Source organism: Tupaia chinensis, unplaced genomic scaffold (assembly GCF_000334495.1).
Source record: "Tupaia chinensis unplaced genomic scaffold, TupChi_1.0 Scaffold142808_1, whole genome shotgun sequence".
Classification (NCBI taxonomy): Eukaryota; Metazoa; Chordata; class Mammalia; order Scandentia; family Tupaiidae; genus Tupaia; species Tupaia belangeri.
The window spans coordinates 1,223,932-1,229,170 of NW_006202654.1; positions in this window are offsets into that span (position 1 = coordinate 1,223,932).

The following is a 5,239-nucleotide window of genomic DNA, read 5'->3' on the forward strand; positions in this document are numbered from 1 at the left end:
CCAGCAATGGTTTAGGGCCAGTAAAATAAAATTATACGGGGAACACAGATGTTGTCACCTGTTGTTCACAAGCAGAAATTACTTCAAGAAATTTTATCACAAAACAGAAGGTTGGTGTTTTATGGAAGACTCAATTATCAAATAAAATGACTTCAAGCTCATTGAAGGATAAGCAGAAAAATAAATGCCAGTAAATTAAAAAGGTATACGGTGACGCATGTTTCTTTTTATGGTTTCATAAATCATTTTTGTAAAATATAACATGCAGAGCTGCTGAGTATTAGTGCCGTAAAAACACGTCTGACCTACAGATGGGGATGTCATTGGTTCAACATTGCCAGAGAATGGGCCACAGATTCTATTTAAAATGACCGTACCACCCTGAGATTGGATAATTCATCAGAGGAATTTATTCTAAGGCAATTATCTGATATCCAACTAAAGAATTTTGTGTATTTCTTATTTTTCATGAAGTTAATTAATTAAAAGGAGATGAAACCAAAATTTCTAATTATATATAATTATTAAATTATATGTTGTAATATTGTAACAGAATTAAATGAAGCATTTATGATAAATGAGAAAGCTCATCATTTCACTCAGTGATTTTCAACCAGGGCGATTTTGCCCCCTTTCCCAACTGGGACGGAATTTGGCAATGTCTGGAGACATTTTTGATGATCGTACGTGGGGATGGGGGCAAGGAGTAGTGGTGGAAATGGTGTTCCTGGCACTTACTGAGGCCAATGATGCTGTTACACATCCTACAATACACGCAACAGTCCCTCTCAACACATAACTATCTTGCCCAATAGTGAGTAGTGCTGGAGTTGAGAAACTCTGCACTTAGTAAACAGTCTGCAAACCTATTTTATATATGGTTCCAATATAGTGTGTGTGTGTGGGGGGGGGGAATGCAAATGGTATATTCCTAGCTCTCTAATGCCTTTAAGAGGGTTGACATTTTCCTCCTTAACCAAAGAACATTATTTTATATTGTAGGGGTGAAGTAAAGTTCCCTCCCCCTCTCAAAAGTTCTTTAAAAATAATCACAGACAGGGACCAGCAGTTGATGTAATGGCTATGTCACTGGACTTCCATGTAGTCGACCATGATTCGAGTGGTATATTCCTAGCTCTCTAATGCCTTTAAGAGGGTTGACATTTTCCTCCTTAACCAAAGAACATTATTTTATATTGTAGGGGTGAAGTAAAGTTCCCTCCCCCTCTCAAAAGTTCTTTAAAAATAATCACAGACAGGGACCAGCAGTTGATGTAATGGCTATGTCACTGGACTTCCATGTAGTCGACCATGATTCGAGTCCTGGACCCGGTGACTTAAACTCATGCCAGGTGCATGTGCGTGTGTGCCCAAGATCCCAAGAGGAGAATGGAGGAGAAGGGATTGCGGTGTGGCCATCCCCCCAGGGGGTGATTTCTCGCTTTCTGTCTTTCTGTCCCTCTCTTTTTGGTGAGCGCATGCACCCTATAGCAAAAACCTCTCTCCCCCCAAAAAAATCAGACAAAAGGCAGATTAGTAAGAGAAAAGACAGTAGATTTATTTTAATGTACACATTTGTGCACAGGAGTCATAGGAAATTTTGAGCTCAAAGAATGATAGGTTGGTCATGGTTTAAATACCCTCTTCTTAGGGTATTAGAGAATAGTGGGGATGCAGCTAATTTTCGAGTAAATAATTTTAAGGGGGAAAGAATGGCCCTTATGTTCAGATGATGGTGAGCAAAGTATTCTCTTTGAGGTCTGAATGGACCTGGGAAATGAACCATAGCTTGTGACAGACTGTTCCAGGTGTCTGACTTTCCTCAGTCCTTCTTCCTGTTATATGAGCTTAATTAATAAAATCTCAGGAAGGAGATCAAAGGTTATTGTTCTCTTCTTTGGGACAGGGGGACATCTAGTCTATAGGTGGACCAAGGAATATCAGAGTAAAGAACTTCCTTGCACTTGGGGAGGGAAAAAGGATCGCAGATAATCGAGAGATAGAAGGTAGGGGAAAGGTCAGACAGAGTCTTTGGTTCTGAAAATGATTCTCCAATCCAGCATTACAAAAAGTTAGCCCTTTCAGAACACCAACAATATTAAAGTTGACACTGTTGGATCATTGACTTTGAATGAAAAGAAAATCCATGAAGCTTCTTGCCTTCTCCTTTCTTGCCCTTCTCCTGCTGTGTGTACTTCTTCCTCTTTTCCCAGTACATCTAAAATTTGTTTTAAAATTGTGTATTTAGTAGTCACAACTTTCATATGTAGTTATTGTGTGTATTTTGTGTTTGCATGTCATGAGTGAGGATTATATATTAAATTAATGTACCGTGTGTCCAAATTCACTGCTGCACAATTTCCCCTGATTTCTTGCTATTTAGGAATAATACAAAGTCACATATTTTAATGCAAACTATTTGGAAGATGCCTCGATTGATCTTTCTGTGTGGTGGATAAGATTATGATACCAGGGACCAGCAGTTGGCATAATGGCTGTGTTGCTGGACTCCCATATAGTAGACTGCAGTTCAAGTCCTGGACCTGGTGGCTTAAACTCACGCCAGGTGCGTGTGTGTGCATGCCCAAAATCCTGAGAGGAGAATGGAGGAGAAGGGATTGCAGTGTGGCCATTGCCCCTGGAGGGTGATTTGTCGCTTTCTTTCTCTCTGTCTCTGTCTTTCTGGCGATTGCACACGCTCTATAGCAAAAACCTCTAAAAAAATGATTATGATACCATATAAGAGTAAAAAATAATTTTCCCTCGACCCTTCTTAATTCTCACCTGGGACCCCAGTGCCATCTCAGGATTTTGGTCACTCATGTACACACACCCAGCATGTTTCTCAGGCTGCTGGTCCAGGACCCAAACCACACAGTGAGACATGTGGAGCTGCCTTAACAACCATGCCATGGGCTACCACAAGGGATATTTGTCTGTATAAATCCACTTTTTAAAACTAGTTTACTTATGTTATTTTTGTTTGTTTTTAATTATAATTTGCCAAAGGGCACGTATGAGAGACAGAGACAGAGAGAGAGAGAGAGAGAGAGAGAGAGAGAGAGAGAAAGTGGGAAATCACCTCCCATGGGGCATATTCATGCCACAATCTCTTCTCTGTTCTCCTCTCAGGATTTGGGCATGGACACACATGTGCCTGGCTTATCTTGAAAGTCACTAGGTTTGGATTCAAATCACACAGTTGGTCATGAGGGATCCAGCTGCCTTAACCTCCATGCCACCAGCTGACCCAAGTTTACTTATTTTCATGCATTTCTCTGATTTGTTGTATTGAGGAAACATTTTTGTTACCCCAAAGGCTCAAATTTTAACACAGATTAATTTAGAAGTTAAGGTGTGTTGAACTGATTATGGAGATTTCAGTAAAATTTATTTTGACCTAATTTGAAGAGAGTAATGTTCTTATACTCAGAAAGATGTTAAACACCCAATTTGCATCTGTAAGCATTCAGGAGAAGCAAATAAACAAGTCCCTAGTAAATCTTTAATATCCTCACAATTTTTAATTAGTAAATTAAACCTTGATACAAAAATCCAAAAAGTTCAGTCCTCAGTGTAAAATATAGTTCTACTTCCCTGGCCTCTTCCTACCCACTATGCTTCCTGTGATTCTGCTGTTTTCATACAACTGCTGTATCTGTACAAATACACGCACCAAAATGCTTTCTTTTCTTCCTCCTTTGGCATTAATGGAATAATTCTGAGAAACTTACTTAATTTCGCCGGACAATGTATCATGGGTATTTGTCTTTTTCAGTACGTATAAGTCTATTTCACATTTTTGTAGTTTTCTAGCATTCCAAAATAGATATGTAACACATTTAACCAATAGTGAAGATTATTTGGTTGAGAGAAAACCATTTCTTTCAGTATTGAGACTTCTTTTCCAGATCAATCTCTCTTTTGAAGTACACTTTAATAATATTTTTACAAATTTATTTATATAGGTCCTCTGCATTTCTTAATGTTTATTCCTTAGTTTTTTTTTTTGTTTTGTTGTTGTTGTTTTTTTTTTTTTTCTAATTTGCCGAGGGTGTGTGTACTTACCAAAGAGAAATGGGTAAAGAGAGGGAAAGGGAGTAAGCACCCTTCAATGGGGCATGATCATGTCACAGTCCCTTCTCCATTCTCCATCCTGTTTGGGCCATATGTGCACACACATACACACCAGGGATGTGTTTTTCAAGCTACTGGGGCTTAAGACTGCACAGTTGACCATGTGGGATCTGGCTCCCTTAACTGGTAGATCAAGGGGCCAGCCATTGTTTTTTATTTTTTCTTTATGTGAATGGGTGAGTGGACAGGTAAATGAATATGTAGATAAGAGGCTGTTTGTGCTATTTTGAAAAGGTCCAACTTTTTTTTTCTAATAACATTTTCAAATTGTTTTTTTTGGGTGATGTATAGGATGACTCTGGTTTTATAAGATTTTTCTCTCATGTGTCACTGATTTCTGTTGTTAGTTTTACTGAGTTTTCTATTGAACTGTTAAAATTTTCTAGGTTTAAAATGGTTTGTCAAAAGATTATGACAAAACCTACAGCTAACATTATACTGAATGGGGAAAAGCTGAAAGCTTTTCCTCTAAAAACGGGTACCAGACAAGGCTGCCCACTTTTCTCCACTGCTTTTTAATATAGTACTGGAAGTCTTAGCTATTGCAATCAGAGAAGAGAACAGTATTAAAGGCATTCAAATAGGCAAAGAAGAGTTGAAAATATCTTTACTTGCAGATGACATGATGGTATACTTAGAAGACCCAAAGATATCCATGAAAAAACTTCTTGAAGTAATAAGTGAATACAGTAAGGTGGCAGGATACAAAATCAATATCTGAAAATCTATAGCATTTCTATTTATGAACAACAAGTTGAACAAAGTAGAACTGAAAAAAGGAATCCCTTTCACCCTAGCCACAAGATGTCGAAGATACCTAGGGATAAACCTAACTAAGAAAGTCAAAGACCTTTATAAAGAAAACTATGAAAATCTTTAAAAAGATATTGAAAGTGACATAAAAAAGTGGAAGGACATCTCATGCTCCTGGACTGGAAGAATTAACATAATCAAAATGGCAATTCTACCCAACTTAATCTGCATGTTTAATGCAATTCCAATCAAAATACCAGAGATATTCTTCAGAGATCTAGAAAAGACAATCATAGAATTTGTCTGGAACCATAAAGGACCTCGTATTGCAAAAGCAATCCTGCGTAAG